At 47.6% G+C, this 17,638-nt stretch overlaps 1 pseudogene; it reads right to left on the bottom strand.

The window, feature by feature from the left end:
• Positions 1 to 708: 708 nt before the first annotated feature.
• On the bottom strand, positions 709 to 14,344 carry LOC141194428 (vacuolar protein sorting-associated protein 37A-like; annotated as a pseudogene).
• Positions 14,345 to 17,638: the final 3,294 nt, after the last annotated feature.

Below are 17,638 nucleotides of genomic sequence, written 5' to 3' on the forward strand. Positions count from 1 at the left end.
GATGGTGTATATGAACATGCAGACAACATGGCGGTATATTATCATACCTATAGTGGTGCATGGTATGGATGGTGTATATGAACATGCAGACAACATGGCGGTATATTATCGTACCTATAGCGGTGCATAGTATGGATGGTGTATATGAACATGCAGACAACATGGCGGTATATTATCGTACCTATAGCGGTGCACAGTATGGATGGTGTATATGAACATGCAGACAACATGGCAGTATATTATCGTACCTATAGTGGTGCATAGTATGGATGGTGTATATGAACATGCAGACAAGATGGCGGTATATTATCGTACCTATAGTGGTGCATGGTATGGATGGTGTATATGAACATGCAGACAACATGGCGGTATATTATCGTACCTATAGCGGTGCATAGTATGGATGGTGTATATGAACATGCAGACAACATGGCGGTATATTATCGTACCTATAGCGGTGCATAGTATGGATGGTGTATATGAACATGCAGACAACATGGCGGTATATTATCGTACCTATAGCGGTGCATGGTATGGATGGTGTATATGAACATGCAGACAACATGGCGGTATATTATCATACCTATAGCGGTGCATGGTATGGATGGTGTATATAAACATGCAGACAAGATGGCGGTATATTATCGTACCTATAGCGGTGCATAGTATGGATGGTGTATATGAACATGCAGACAACATGGCGGTATATTATCGTACGTATAGCGGTGCATGGTCCTGGCTGTGCAGGGATATGGACTGTTGCAGCTTCTCTACTGTGGCAGCACTGAGAGATAGGAGACAAATCGTCAGTGATGTGAATGGCTTCTAGAGACATAAGTGAAACATGACAGGACTCGGCTCTGCACAGATGCACAATATGATCTAGAGAGCAATTACAATGCCACCTTGGGCCATGTAGCCAGTGTCAGTCACTATCTTTGTCTTTCCTAGGCTTCTTCGTGCCGTCGTTGTATAGGTGCACTATAGGTGCATCAGTGACTGCCAGTCATACTGAGATAACACAGGAGGACATACAATACAAGAGGGCTGTATCCAGCACCAGATCGGAAGAAAATCATTGTAAAAACAACCATTTATTGAAAAGTTTTTAAAACTGCCGCACTTCAGACTCTGCGCTCTTAATCCTAGTATGGCGTAGTTCTCCAGCGCTAGGTCGTGGTTAAATAATGAAGGTATAGGATATGATGTAGACAGATCATTAGTTCTCTGAACTGAATATATAGACATTTGTTTCTCCAATCAATTATTTATTTAGTTAATATCCATTAAATCAGTTCCAGCATGCATGCCATCTGGTTCTGTGATCTTTAATGTGAGGAGCCATGACGCCTCTATGTTTTCTACTACGTGATCCATCGCCTCCTCTCTTGGGTGGAGGAACTTTCTCAGCCGCATTAACCCCGAGGCTTCTGACATCACCATTGTGCTGATGTGGAGAGGCACCGGATACCCTATACCTTCATTATTTCCCCCCACCTAGCGCTGGAGAGCTAGAACATACTAGGAGAACACATGGTGTGAAGCGCGGCAGTCGTGCATGCCTCGGAGAAATGCTTTTTTTATTAGATGAATTCTTTGTAACATTTTTTTCAATAAATGGTTTTTACAATGATTTTCTTCGGCCCTGGTGCTGGGTGCCCCCCTCTTGTAGCCATTTTGCCCTGCTGGGGGGAGTATGCACCATCAGCAGGGGAGCTGGATTAACCTCTTCTTTCCTCTCTAGGAGGACATACAATGTGGAGGCCATGGCTTCCCGCTCATCAGTACAAGCCGTGTCCGCTGCTCCACCAGATCCAGACCGCAGATAACATTCGCTCTATGGATCCAAGGCTGACCAGCCCAGATACTGAAGCATTAATGGCAGCAATTCCCTGTATACAGACATATCTTAGGGAACTGCTATTCATGCAATTCCCCAGTATAAGCTGCACCACTATTAAACCAATACCACAGCACTTACTCTTCTCTTTTCCATGAACAGAGTTAAAAAATCATCTATTTCTGTTTTTCCCTCAAGGAAATTTTCGGCAAAATTGTCAGAGTCCTCTTCAGCTTGGTGGGCAGCGACCTTTAACCTGGCCTGTAGTGCGCTGAGACTGCAGCTCTGCGAGGGGGGAAGGAGCAGGACGTTACACCTCATCCCATATGGCACAGGGACTCACCTATTTTACTAGCGGCAGTAGGTTTCCCCAGCAAATGGGGCTCATTTACAGATCGTCCATTGCAGCCAATCATAATGCAGCTTTCATTCCTCAAACTGTTCCTAAAAAATGAAAGCCAAGCTCTGGTTGGCTGCTGTGAAAGCATCTGGTCATGTACCATTCACATGCTATAACCTCACAGTACTAATCATCAGGATTAAATACAAGTCTGGACAATTGGACCTATCATCTGTCTAGTAGAAAAGATCAGCTGATATAAAAATGTGTATTATATGGAAAACTGGGCGAGATGATGCTGAAAACATTGCATAGGACTATAGTGGCAATCTGGGAACATGTAGCGACTAGTGATGAGCGAGCGTGCTCGTTTAACCCTTTAAACGAGCACACTCGGGTACTCGCTGAATAGTTTCGTCGTGTTCAGCATTTCCGTTGCAGCCGGGGCGGCTGCATGTATCGCGGCTGTTACACAGCTGTGACACATGCAGGGATTGCCTGTTTGTTAGCCAGTCTCTGCATGTGTCACAGCTGTGTAACAGCCGCGACACATGCAGCTGCTGCGGCTGCAACCGATATGCACAGCACGCCGAAACTACTTGGCGAGTACCCGAGCGTGCTCGTTTAAGGGTTAAACGAGCACGCTCGCTCATCACTAGTAGCGACATCATACATATACTAATATTTCAATATTCAGCCAATTCTTGCATGGACCCCTTACAGTGCACGCCGTCCATATCCCCCCGCACTGTAAACCTTTCAGAACGTTCCCTTTGTTCTACTGAACAATAATGTAATTGGTGGCTTCAGCGGCTTTCTGCAGATTAGACGTCCAGTTTCCACAGGACACATAAAGGGCTTTTATTACCCTTTAACTTATCAAAGAGATCTACTGACAGCACAGTTCTGCAATTAAAGGGAATGTGTCATCAGAAAATGACCAGGACTTTATGTTAAAGGTAACCTGTCAGCTCCCCCGAGATCACAAACCGTCACCATGTATTTATTTCTCACTTTATACCCGTCCTAACAAACCCCTTTTAGTGGCTTTCTGATTTCTGCATTTGGCGAAAATCTATTTTATAATTGTGGTGGCAATTTGCTAATTAGAGGGTGACTAGTGGTGGGGCGCATTGCAATGCCCCCACAAATATTCACCTACTTATTATCACGGCCGCAGTTATAAAAATGCTAGAAATCAGTAAGCCACTATTAATGGGCTCTTTACACAGGGTACAAAAAGATGAATAAATCCATGGTGGCGCTTCGGGAGGCATGAGAAAGCTGACAGGTTCTCTTTACATGTTATTTTTAACTACTGAGTTTTTTTTCGATTTTCCATAACACAATCTAGATAAAAAAAAAATGCAAACTGGCCATTAATCCTAATACTAGACTCAAACTTCTTATTCTGTTCACAAGGCTTTGCATCAGTCTCATGATCATCACAGACAGGATAATAATGAAAGGTAACAATCAATATACAATAGAATCCACCATTCACAAGAGGTGATATCACTGTCCCGCAGGCGTCATCTCCTCTAGCCCCGTATCCGCCACATTACCTCGCTCAGCTCATGGTGTCTTTGCTGGTTTTCCTTTGAGTCAGAAGCTCATACTGGAAGAGAAGAAAAACACAAGGAAATGAGGATGAATTCACGCGGGCCGCATTTGCTGCAGCTTTTACGGCCAGATCAGAGCAGGTTTATAAGGTAAGTGGATGAGACTTTACAAATCTCATCCGCAAACTGTAAAGATTGCCCATATAGAAAAATGAGAACGCCAAAGATGTTCCAAATCCCGGCATGTCATTGTGGGGTGAAAATACAGCAGATTATCAATGTGAATTTCACCAACTTCAATATAGCAAGGGTGAGATCGTCAGAATTCCTTAGCACAATCCACAAATGAACCAAACCTGCCGTAAAGACTGCGCCTGCCATGTCAGCCCCATCCACAGTGGCTTACCTTATCTAATAATGCTTGTCGCTTTGACTCCAGAATTGGCTCAATTTGAAGATTCTTTTCTGGATTAAAAAAATTAAAAAAAATTCTATATTAATATACACATACAGAGGATGAAATAAGTATTGAACATGTCACCAATTGTCTAAGTAAATATATTACTAAAGGTGCTATTGACATGAAATTCTCACCAGATGTCGGTAACAACCCATCCAGTCCACACAGGCAAAGAAATCAAATCATAGATGTCCATGAATTATGTGTAATAATGAGAAATGACACAGGAAAAAGGTACTGAACACATGAAGAGAGAGAGAGGCAAAAAGCCATGGAAAGTCATGACACCAGCTGAAATCTCTCAGTAATTAGAAACCCATCCTGCCACTTAGTAAAAAATAATATTAGGTGGTTCAACTGATGGCCTATAAAAAGGTGTCTCGTTAGCAAGATGTCACACAAGAAACATCTCATGATGGGTAAAACCAGTGAGCGGTCACAAGACCTCCGCAACCTAATTGTTGCAAAACATACTGACGGTATTGGTTACAGAAGAATTTCTAAATTACTGAAGGCTCCAGTGAGCACTGCTGGGGCCATAATCCAGAAATGTAAAGAACATAATTTCATAATAAACCGGCCACGACCAGGTGCTCCCCGCAAGATTTCAAACAGAGGAGTGAAGTTAATTATCAAAAGAGTTGTCCATGACCAAGGACCACCTGTGGAGAGTTACAGAAAGACCAGGAATCAGCAATTGTTTCAAAGAAAACTATAAGTGATGCACTCAACCTCCATGGTCTGTATGCACGCTTAGCATGCAAGACTCCATTGCTGAACAAAAAGCATGTTGACGCGTGTTTAACGTTTGCTCAACAATATTTAGACAAGCCTGTGAAATACTGGGAGGATAGAGTCTGGTCAGATGAGACCAAAATTGAGCTCTTTGGATGTCATAATACACACCATGTTTGGAGGCCAAAAGACACTGCATATCACCCCCAAAACACCATGCTAACAGTGAAGTTTGGAGGTGGGAACATCATGGAATGTGGCTGTTTTTCAGCATACGGCAATCTTCATATTAATGAAGGAAGGAGGAATGGATAAATGTACGAGACATTCTTGATAAAAATCGGCTGCAATCTACCAGGATGATGATGAAACAAGGGTGGACATTTCAGCAAGACAATGATCCCAAACACACAGCCAAGGAAACGCTCAATTGTTTTCAGAGAGAGATAATTAAAGCTGCTAAAATGGCCCACCCAATCACCTGACCTGAATCCAACAGAATATTTACAGAAGGAACTGAAGCTCAGAGTTCATAGAAGGAGCCCAAGGGATCTTCAGGATTTGTAGCGTGTTTGTGTGGAAGAATGGGACAAAATCACACCTGAGCAATGCATGCGACTAGTTTCTCCATACAGGATGAATCTTGAAGCTGTCATCACCAACAAAGGCTTGTGTACGAAGTATTAAATACATTTCAGTAAGCATAGTCAATACTTTTTCCCCGTGTAATTTCTCATTATTACACATAACTTAATTTATGGACATCTATTGTTTGATTTCTTTGCCTATGTGGATTGGATGGTCTGTTACTGATATCTGGGGAGAATTTCATGCCTATAGCACCTTTAGTAACATAGTTACTTAGAAAATTGGTGAAGTGTGAGTATTTCACCCGCTGTGTATATCCAGTGGGGAAAATAAGTATTTGATACACTGCCGATATTGCAAGTTTTCCCACCTACAAAGAATGGAGAGGTCTGTATTTCTTTTTTTATCGCAGGTATACTTCAACTGTGAGAGACAGAAGAATCCAGAAAATAACATTGTATGATTTTTACATAATTAATTTGCATTTTATTCATTGAAATAAGTATGTGATACAATAGAAAAACAGAACGTAATATTTGGTACAGAAACCTTTGTTTGCAATTACAGAGGGCAGAAGTTTCCTGTAGTTCTTGACCAAGTTTGCACACACCGTAGCAGGGACTTTGGCCCACTCCTCCATACAGATCTTCTCCAGATCTTTCAGGTTTCGGGGCTGTCGCTGGGCAACATTGGAGTTTCAGCTCCCTCTAAAGATTTTCTACTGGGTTCAGGTCTGGAGACTGGTTAGGCTACTCCAGGACCTTGAAATGCTTCTAGCAGAGACACTCCTTAGTTTCCTTGGCTATGTGTTTCGGGTCATTGTCATGGTGGAAGACCCAGGCACGTCCCATCTTCAATGCTCTTACTGAGGGATAGAAGTTGTTGGACAAAATCTCGCGATACATGACCCCATCCATCCTCCCTTCAATATGGTGCAGTCATCCTATCCCCTTTGCAGAAAAGCACCCCCAAAGTATGACATTTTCCTCACCATGCTTCACGGTTGGGACAGTGTTCTTGGGGTTGTACTCATCCTCCTTCTTGCTCACGGCGAGTGGAGTTGATACCAAAAAGTTCTATTTTGGTCTCATCTGACCACAAGACCTTCTCCCATGCCAGATGGTCATTGGCAAACTTGAAATGGGCCTGGAAGACCATTTCCGGTGACTACCTCTTGAAGCTCATAAAGAGAATGCCAAGAGTGTGCAAAGCAGTCATCAAAGCAAAAGGTGGCTACTTTGAAGAACCTAGAATATAAGACATATTTTCAGTTGTTTCGCACTTTTTTGTTAAGTATATAATTCCACATGTGTTAATTCATAGTTTTGATGCCTTCAGTGTGAATGTACAATTTTCATAGTCATGAAAATACAGAAAAATCTTTAAATGAGAAGGTGTGTCCAAACTTTTGGTCTGTACTGTATATCTATCTATATTTTTTTTCCCAAGAACCAGAAAAACTCTTCATTCCTCAAAACCGTATTCAACTACCATCCACCAAATCTTACTTGCCAGCTCCTCGGTATTTTTCACTAGCTCCTCTTTATCAGATATAATCTGTTTTAGTTGTGGAAGATTTACAATCTGCTCCAGAAGAACATCCTCTTGCTCCATCATATCGGTGAGCTGTGACACGCTGAAGTAGAAAAAAAGAGAAACGTGCGTCGAAGACTTTCATGGAAATGTTACAACAGGGTACAGAGAAGCTAGTGTGCAGAATAAGCCCCCACAGACTTATCTATAGGGGTGGCCCTGGGGAATACTAGGATGGATGTCATTTTATCATTAGAACTAATATAGAATTCAGAATTTTTTTTTTGACAAATAAAAATTAAACTTTTTATTTTTTATTTTAGTTGTAAAAATACAAACCTCAAATCTGACAGCTCAGGAAACGTTTCAGGGAGATCAGGCATCTTATATGTAAAGCCGTTCACACCCATCTAAGAAATATATACAGGTACTGGTGAGAGACTACAGAAACAGAAATGTTCGGTGCCTAGGTTACCGGCCACTGCTGCAGTCTATCAGTGGTGGCCAGTCTCCTAGGCAAGGAAAGCAGTTTGCTATACAGCTTGCAAGTGCAGCTCTGAAGTTGGCCGGATCCCTGGATTCAGTACCTCTGTGCTCCTCCGACGCTGCAAAGTCAAAGCGGTCTCTGCCGACAGCAGAGGAAAGTGCATAGTTCAGACCAGCGGCGCGACCATGCCGCTGGTTGAAACTGTCCATCTTCAGGAGAGCACTGCCCCCAGCAAGGAGGTAGCCAGCAAGACAGAGAAGCAGTGTGCTCCTGATGAAACAAGATTAGACAAGCTCTTAAAGGGGTTTTCTGATCCGACATGACACTGACTGCAGACTTGTGAATTCTCACATAGTGTGCACTGCTGTCTGCAAGTACGCGCTATGCATACTCCCAGCCAGAATCCAACTACAGTTCAAGGCCTCGCACAATACACTTGCATTGAGCGCGCTGGAAACAGTGTAGCCAGATTGTGGCCGGAAGTACGCATATTGTAAATGTAGCACCCTGAGGATTCGGCTGCTACAGGGGTATTGCACCTCAACCCAGAGGTGTGATATTCCACTCCCGGGTAAGGATGGAGTGTGGGACTGAGCTCAGTTAGCTGCATGCACTACATACATCCCATTTCCGGGGAACAGACCGATGGTACTCCCACTAGAGAAATGTGCAGGTACGACAGTGTCTGTTCCTGGCTGGAGTGGGAGGGGGGTGGAACATCCCAGTAGTGTAGGGGCAGATAGGGGGAGCAGTCTGGGTAAAGTTAGGAGCTCATTGGGTGCTGGTCACCTGAGCTCACACATAGAGGGAGTATATAAGGTGGGAACCATCTTAGATCAGGGTCTTTGCAGAGGAGTCTTTTGTAGAAGGCTGGTCAGTCAGTCAGTCTGCCAGTCTTTGCAGAGGAAGAGAGCAGAGGAGCAGAGCAGCCCCAGGCCAAGAGAGAGGAGAAAGAAGGACCCAGAGGGGGAGAAAGAAGGAACTCTGAGAACCCAAACTAAACCACAGGGTGAAGAGTTGGCAACAGGGTACCGGATCCCAAGCTGGTGGAGGCTACAGCACACCTCAGCCAGAGACCGGAGGTCGTGGGCAGCATCTGCCACGACCACTCACCATATCCGCCTGGAAGGCAGACCACGAATAGGGTCAGGGAACCCAGAGACAAGGGTTTACCACCAAAAGGCCCGAGGGAGCCGGACATAGGTGGATCCCTGGTGGGGACGGCCAGAGACGAGGACAGGACAGAAAGGGAGCTCAGAACCACGCTCCAGAACTACTTGGGGGTTGGCCGAGTCCAGGACCTGGTGGACGCAGCACGGCTCGGGTGGTCACTCAAGGCCGGAGTGACCGGAACATCTGCAGTAAGTAAAAACCCTGAACTGCACAACCCGACTCTGTCTCTGATTACCATCCTCCCTGCACCTCCACAACCACCATCCTCTGCACCTGACCCCCTGAGGCTATACCCCTCCCGTTGGGGGTTATACTACCTAAGCTGCACCAACACCATCAGCCTCAGCGGACCCTGCTGCAGCGGCGGCCGTAGTGACCGCAATACAACGGGTGGCGTAGTCGACATAAAGAACTTTAGTAACATCAGTAAGGACTGCCACACACTGAGCTTGACACCCTGGGCACGGACCGGGTCACAGCCACTCGGAGACTACAACCCCCATCTGATCCGGCTCCGGGTATTCCCCTAAAGAATATGGCCCAGGGGGTGCGTCAACTTTGGCGTAGTCGGCAGGATCACGTGCCCGCAACACCCGGGTACTGCGTGCCTGAAGAAAAGAACAAGTTTACCTCAAAAAGAAGTCTCCCGCCGGTCCCGGAGGGTCCCCGCCATCGGACTCCATCACAGATCGATTCCCGCCGGTTGTCTGCCATTAACAGCTTTTTCCCGCCATCTGCAGAGTTTCCCGCCACTGGGAGACGATTCCCGCCATTTCCAAAGGTTTCCCGCCTTGTCAGAGCGGACGCCATTAGGGGCGTGCCAGAGGATGGCAAGAGGCCGCCTCCCATCGTGGGCCAGGACCGAAAATGGCGCCAAAAGTGGAAACCGCCCCCACCAACAGAGACTGTGATGCTAGAGGTGTCTGTCAGCGTGAAAGAACTGCCCCTGGAGCTGACAATCACCAAGTGGCCCCGGGACCGCCCTCGAAGTGGGAGGACTGAGAACAAGAGAGCAAAGATGGGTGTCGCCTGGAGCAGTCTGGAGAGAGCGCACCCGGAGACAAGAAGCCTGGAGCAGAGTCCAGAAAGAGCCTACCCGGAGATGGAGGGAGAGCCAGGCAGCACCGACCCAGTGGTCAGGAGCCTGATGCGGGCCGCCACTCCAGGCAGCACCGACCCAGTGGTCAGGAGCCTGTTGCCGGTCGCCACTCCAGAAGGCCTGCTGGAGACAACGGGAGGAGAGCAGAGCAGCACCGACCCGTTGGTCAGGAGCCTGCTAGAAGCAACGACCCCACTAGGCTTAGTGGAGGTCTTGGCACAGCTCCCCCGAGATCGGGAGTGTGCACAGACTGCGCTGGAGGGCCTCGCACAGAGGATGGCCCGGGTGCAGCGAGAGACGTTAGCAGAATGGAGCCGTGAGATGGCCCAGCAGACAAGAACCCGTCAGCGGAGCACGCCACCCGAGACGAGGAGACAGACCGCCTCTGAGGATGGCGCAGGAGAACTGAAGGCCGGAGACAGCGCCGAGAAGGGAGCCGAACGAATGGAGGCAGGTAAAGGGGACGTCTCTACCCCGAACCGGGAAACCGCGTACCTGCCCCAGCTCCCCGTCGCAGAGCCCGAAGTACCCCCTGCCGTGCCCGCCGCTGCAACGTCACCGCCGCAGACTAGGCCTCAACCGGAAGCCGCGACCCCTGTGACGTCACACGCCTCGACCCCGAGCGTGGCCAAGCAGGAAGTACCACCAGCCTGGTCGCAAGGCCTAGTACCCCCGGGCGCCGCAATGCCAACAGCGCCCCCTACCTCCGCGGAGTCTCCGGCCTGGTCGCAGGGCCAAGTAACACAGGGCGCCGCCGTCCTTACGGTGCCCTTCACCTTCAAAGTGCCCCAAGCCTGGTCGCAAGGCCAGGGCAACCCGGGCGCCGCTACCACCACAGCGCCCGTAACATCGAGAGTGCCGCACCTGGGTGAAAGCCTGTTCGCCCAACATACCTGGCCGGATGGGCAGCCCTTCATCTGGCCCCAAGAGTACTACGAACTAGAACTCCAGAGGGCAAGGCCCATGTGTGAACCCCTGATCCCGGCTCCAAAGCCCGTGAAGAGGATCTCGCCCCCGCTAGAAGAGACCCAGTATGAGTGGGACCCCACCGGAGAAGACCTCATGGGGTTCACTCAGGAGACTCGGGCAGCTGCAACGGAGCGTGCTGAGTGCTGCCGGCAACAGCTCGAGGTCTTCGAGAGGCAGCGGAGAGAGAGGCGGGTCCGGGAACAGCAAGCCCAAGTCAGGAGCGCGGAGCAGAAGAGCCGGACCAGGAGAGACCCCCGTGCAGCGCATGGTCCCCGTACCATCGGGACTGTGATAAAATTTAATCTGCAGCATGGGTGGGGTTTCATCAGGGATCACCGCACCCCAGGCGACGTCTTCGTGACAAGAAGAGACGTTGAGTCCCACCTACCGGAGGGACACAGAGGTCGTGACCTGTATTTAGGGGACGAGGTCACCTTCACCCGGCACAAGTGTGCCAAAGGACCCTACGCCCTCCATGTGCATCGCCTGACGGAGGAGGAGCTGCGGTGTGAGGAGGAGCAAGAGGACCCGGACGGGTCTGAACCAGAACCTGGAACCAATCACAAAGAAAGAGCAGGAGGACGTCGTCGTTGAGTACGGCAGAGTAGAGACTGTATATAGTTGCCCGTCGGGGCACAGTGAACCGTTGCTGCTAATATAGTCCCCGTTGGGACCAGAGAACTGAACTGTTAACCCGTGTGTCCATTAATCCCACTGACCGAGGACTGAGAGCGGTCATTCCTTCCTGATACCTGGCCGAGGACTGAGAGCGGCCACCTACCCTTTGTATATAGTTGCGCGTCCTAAAGCGCCCCCTACTGGTTTTATAGGAAAGCCGTATTTAATCTGAAAGAGACTGTCGCACTTTGCCCGGTCATCAGTTGCACAGTGACCGGAGGAGCTAGAAGCAAGAAACGACTACGAGAAAGTTTTATATGAAAAGTTTTATGATGCTGCTAATATATGTTGTTTTATATGTTTTATTATGTTTATATGAAAAATTGTATGTTTTGGTGTTTTATCTCTTACAGCCCGAGGACGTGCTGTGATTTACCAGGGGGGAATGTAGCACCCTGAGGATTCGGCTGCTACAGGGGTATTGCACCTCAACCCAGAGGTGTGATATTCCACTCCCGGGTAAGGATGGAGTGTGGGACTGAGCTCAGTTAGCTGCATGCACTACATACATCCCATTTCCGGGGAACAGACCGATGGTACTCCCACTAGAGAAATGTGCAGGTACGACAGTGTCTGTTCCTGGCTGGAGTGGGAGGGGGGTGGAACATCCCAGTAGTGTAGGGGCAGATAGGGGGAGCAGTCTGGGTAAAGTTAGGAGCTCATTGGGTGCTGGCCACCTGAGCTCACACATAGAGGGAGTATATAAGGTGGGAACCATCTTAGATCAGGGTCTTTGCAGAGGAGTCTTTTGTAGAAGGCTGGTCAGTCAGTCAGTCTGCCAGTCTTTGCAGAGGAAGAGAGCAGAGGAGCAGAGCAGCCCCAGGCCAAGAGAGAGGAGAAAGAAGGACCCAGAGGGGGAGAAAGAAGGAACTCTGAGAACCCAAACTAAACCACAGGGTGAAGAGTTGGCAACAGGGTACCGGATCCCAAGCTGGTGGAGGCTACAGCACACCTCAGCCAGAGACCGGAGGTCGTGGGCAGCATCTGCCACGACCACTCACCATATCCGCCCGGAAGGCAGACCACGAATAGGGTCAGGGAACCCAGAGACAAGGGTTTACCACCAAAAGGCCCGAGGGAGCCGGACATAGGTGGATCCCTGGTGGGGAAGGCCAGAGACGAGGACAGGACAGAAAGGGAGCTCAGAACCACGCTCCAGAACTACTTGGGGGTTGGCCGAGTCCAGGACCTGGTGGACGCAGCACGGCTCGGGTGGTCACTCAAGGCCGGAGTGACCGGAACATCTGCAGTAAGTAAAAACCCTGAACTGCACAACCCGACTCTGTCTCTGATTACCATCCTCCCTGCACCTCCACAACCACCATCCTCTGCACCTGACCCCCTGAGGCTATACCCCTCCCGTTGGGGGTTATACTACCTAAGCTGCACCAACACCATCAGCCTCAGCGGACCCTGCTGCAGCGGCGGCCGTAGTGACCGCAATACAACGGGTGGCGTAGTCGACATAAAGAACTTTAGTAACATCAGTAAGGACTGCCACACACTGAGCTTGACACCCTGGGCACGGACCGGGTCACAGCCACTCGGAGACTACAACCCCCATCTGATCCGGCTCCGGGTATTCCCCTAAAGAATATGGCCCAGGGGGTGCGTCATATACTTGTGGCCACCTGACCGCCTTTCCCGGTGTGGACACCACAGAATCCTCACTGTGTGCAGTGTGCTCTATGTGAGGATTCACAAGTCTGCAGTCATACACAGTGACTGCAGACTTGTCGTTTTAGACCAGACAACCCCTTTACAGAAACATCTTCCCTGCCCACCTATTAAAGTTTAATTGACATTTTTTGGCTTTTTCTGATCACGGCTGCGCACTTACTTCAGACGGGGGGACAGGCACCGGCAGATCTGTAATTAGGCCGTATGCGGGGGCGGCAGTTTTGGCAGAGTTATATGTGGAAGGAACAGGTTCAGATACTGGCACTGATCTATTGTTATCTTGTGTAGGGAAAGGTGGAAACAAAGAAAAGCCAGAAAGAGGGTACGGAGGCCTCCCTGCGGGATTGCTGTACAGGCGGAAAGACAAGAAAGGGTTTCCCTCATTAGATTAGTATTCTCCCAAGCACGATCGTAATGAAATAGGACATACAATATCTGTAGGTAGATGCTGTGTCGCCAACATGCCAGCAGATAGATCAGCCTATTATGTGCTGTAATTCTGCAGCTCTGAACATACTGTGTACGGACAGATACACACTATTAACACACAGTTACCCTGCAATCCTATTAGTATAGCAGAGATGTTAATCTGCAGATAAGGTTACTGACAGGCTTCATGAGGACACAATGTAGCCCGTACTCCACATGGGCTGCCAGATGATCACCTCTCCTCTACTGCTAGTGTAGCCGCCATGCAAGGTGCACAATGGGAGAGAACTGTCCGGGCCCTGCTTACCGGCAGCAGCAACATACAGCACATCCACGGACAGAAAATGTACAAGAGAAGTAAGAGGAGCCGTCTGGATGGTATATAGCACCCTGTAATGCTGGGTTTAGTCATTATACCCATTCTGCCCATCAGCAGCATCATATCCATAGGCAGTCACTTCTGGAGATGTGTAGACAGGCGAGCCGCACTTCTGTCCGCACAGAATGATGGTTAATATGATAGAATCTCAGCAGCACACGATCTGATCACACAGGGCGATGATGTGCTGCCAATAACGCTACAGCTTAAGCAGTCTTGAAAATGACCGCCCCATCGCACCAGCTTTGTGCTCCAAGTCTCTTCTATTCACCGCCACAGATTTCTGATAAATTTACATCACTGTGACTCCAACTTGTCACTACAACTGAAGACTTCTTTGGTCTCTGAAGTGTAAATGATTGTGAACACACCGCCATTTCCACAGCTCCCATAGCGTTAGCCTATGTTCACATGTCCAGTAATCATCAGGTAGGATGGATCCAGCAGCGATCCATTCACACACACAAAAAAATAATTGACACAACTTTTTTGTCCACCTGAAAAGAAACTAATTTCAACTCGGTCCATTTTCTTAACACTGACGTCTATGGAAAACGGATCCGTTTATTAGCCATCTGTTTTCTTCCTTTTGAAACTGATCCAGTAAATAGAACAATTAACCTTTTGCAAAATGAAAAAAAAAAAAATGGATGGCTAATTAACAAATCAGTTTTCCATAGGGTTCAATGTTACAAAATGGATCAAATTGAAATAAGTTTTTTATTTTGCCACATAAGAAAAAGTTGGGCGTGCACAACTGTTCTGTTATCAGATTGCTGCTGGATACGGACTATGTTCACACATCCAGTAATCATGTTAGAACGCTCTAATGGATGATTACTGACGTGTGAACATAGTCTCATGTGCAGCGGCATCATGCAGAGTTTCCCCGACACACCGTGTCTGCAAATTGAGAATCTGGTTTGGCTTTTATCCTAAGTCATATGGCAAGGCTCGTTAAAGGGTTGATATTGACTTTTAGGATTACTTCCAAAAGGTGGCGCTAAAGTTCTAATCCTCTTCCTCTCTGAAGAGACAATTTGCATATTTAATTGCCCAGAGGAGCATGCACGGCTTATACGTCTCCTCACTCTGACATGCCAGGCTTGGCTTGGCATTCTCCACAAGGAGAAACGCTAGCCCTTAGACCCCAACCACTCGGTACAAAACTCTCATCATTGGTGTACAGTGGGTATTCCCATCAAACAATATGGAAAGGAGGGGACCCATAATTTGTAAAGTCTGAATTTTGATAATGTTAAAAGTCTAAAGGAGAGAAAAAGAAATGTTCAGGTACAAGTTAAGGTACAACTCTACAAAGAAACCTGCAGTCAAAATTAGAACTTACTGTCATTTGCTACATGGAACCACAAATTCAGCCGCAATGTGAGGGTAAACAATCGTTCAGATGAGCAGAAATAAGTGCTAAAAGCGGATGTGCCATCTTATCAAGTAGAAGTGCACCGCTCCCCAGCCTCCTCGCTTCCCGATTTATGGGGAGCAGTGCGCTCCTGCTTGATTGACAGCTTGGTGCAGCGGCATGTGTTGTGCGGCTTGTCCGAACTATGCGCTCTCTGGTGCTGCAAGCAGAGATCATTTTGCCTTTGCAGCATCTGGGAAGCAGCGGCACTGAAGCCGACAGTGCGCTCCAGCCATCCAGCCAGCTTCGGGCAGTGCTTACAAGCTCTACTGGGAAGGACTTGTATTTTGCCACCGCAGAAGCAGAAAAGAATAAAATTAAATATACTTCCATTGTTGAGAATGGAAAGGATTTTTAATAACAAGTAAATTACTAAATTGCTTGATTTTACAAGAATTTTGCAATTTCACCACTTTAAGAATATTGGAATAACCCTTTAAACTTAAATGATATTCCACCATAACAATGGAAGGATCAGAGATCTCAGGCCAATATAATTACTTACTAGTAGTGTTGAGCATTCCGATACTGAAATATCGGGTATCGGCCGATATTCGCGGTATCGGAATTCCGATACTTAATTCCGATACTTTTGCAATATCGTATACCGGAATCGGAAGTTCCCATAATGTAATGAGTCATTTTCATTTTATTCAGCCAATGAGGATCCTAAGAAGTGTGGGCACATCCTGTTAGGCATGTAGGCATCTTAACTAATGGCATGGCTGTGATTGGCTGCTGAAATGATGTCATGATGCACTATAAAAGCCGCCGCCGCCATTTTGAGCTCACTCTGCTGTGAATTCAGTTAGAGATAGGACGCTGTTGTTCTCAGGGACAGTTTTAGCTACCTATTTGGTCTATTCTGCTTTACCCAAGCTACTTTATAAATCGCTGTCCCTTGCAGCGCTAGTGCACAGTTCCCTGTGCTGTTCACCGCTGTCTGCAAGGTCTGGTGTGTGAGTGCAGCTCACGCTGTAGTGTGTGCTTCAGCCACGTCTGGTTGTAGTGCACTCAGTGTGTGTCACTGCCTCATACATTGTCCTTTTTTGCCAATTCATAATTTTTCCTGATATCTCCTATTAGTGTGGTGGTTCCATCCGTATTCAGCTAAATTTGTTCCAAACACACTATATAGGAGTAGATAGAGAAATTTTTTTGGTCTTGCAGCGCTAGTGCACAGTGCTCTGCATCTGTACTGTTCACCGCTGTCTGCAAGGTCTGGTGTGTGAGTGCAGCTCACCCTGTAGTGTGTGCTTCAACAACGTCTGGTTGTAGTGCACTCAGTGTGTGTCACTGCCTCATACATTGTCCTTTATTGCCAATTCATAATTTTTCCTGATATCTCCTATTAGTGTGGTGGTTCCATCCGTATTCAGCTAAATTGATTCCAAACACACTATATAGGAGTAGATAGAGGAGCCTTTCTGCAGCATTGGGCCCTGCAGCCCCAGCCAGATTAGTATTAGCCTATTTTTTGCAGCCTCATCTATTGCATTGTAGGTTACCTTCCTACATTGTAATAGCTACAAAAAGTTTGTGATACTTTCGTTATTACATCTTTAGGCACATCCAGTGTCTTTTTGTGACAAAAAAAAACCTAAATAAAGTTCACCAAACACTCCACTTTACAGTTGTGTAGGCCACATTAGCTCATATTAAAGTCTAGTCCACACTTTATAAAATTAGTGTTTCTTATACCTGTTAGCAGCTGTTCAGGAATAAGCACACTAAGCCCTTAGTACTTTTCTGCCTATCTTTATCAGTCTACCAAGATGAAGAAGGCAGGGAGTAAGGCATGTGGTCGTGGACGTGGGCGTGGGCGTGGAGTTTCTGCAGGGAGAGGACGTGAGGATTCTGTGCCTGCAGGGAGAGGACGTGGGGATTCTGTGCCTGCTGCGGGCACCAGTGACTCAGCATCCCCCAGTTTTACCAGGGAACAGTCCTTTATGCGCAGCTTTGTAGGAGCTAGCCGTACCCCACTGCTGCGCGAGGACCAAATTGAAGCCGTTGTCGGATAGATGGCAGCTAACGCATCGACTTCAATTAGTTCCAGATCCTCTCAGGTCCTGAGCACTGAAGAGCACCCATCTGTCTCTTCACCACCTGCCAAATTGCCCAGGCAGTCAGAGAGCCCTGGACAGGAGCCATCTCTACTTCTGTTCTCTGAATCTCTTGGCTTGGAAAGAGGGGGCCAGCCAAGCAGAATTCGAGAATTTGAAGAAGAGGTAGTATGCAGTGATGCGCAACCGTTTTGTCTCTCTGA

This window comes from Phyllobates terribilis, unplaced genomic scaffold, assembly GCF_046119375.1.
Source record: "Phyllobates terribilis strain yellow unplaced genomic scaffold, ASM4611937v1 Scaffold_71__1_contigs__length_7168151, whole genome shotgun sequence".
In the NCBI taxonomy this organism is placed as follows: Eukaryota; Metazoa; Chordata; class Amphibia; order Anura; family Dendrobatidae; genus Phyllobates; species Phyllobates terribilis.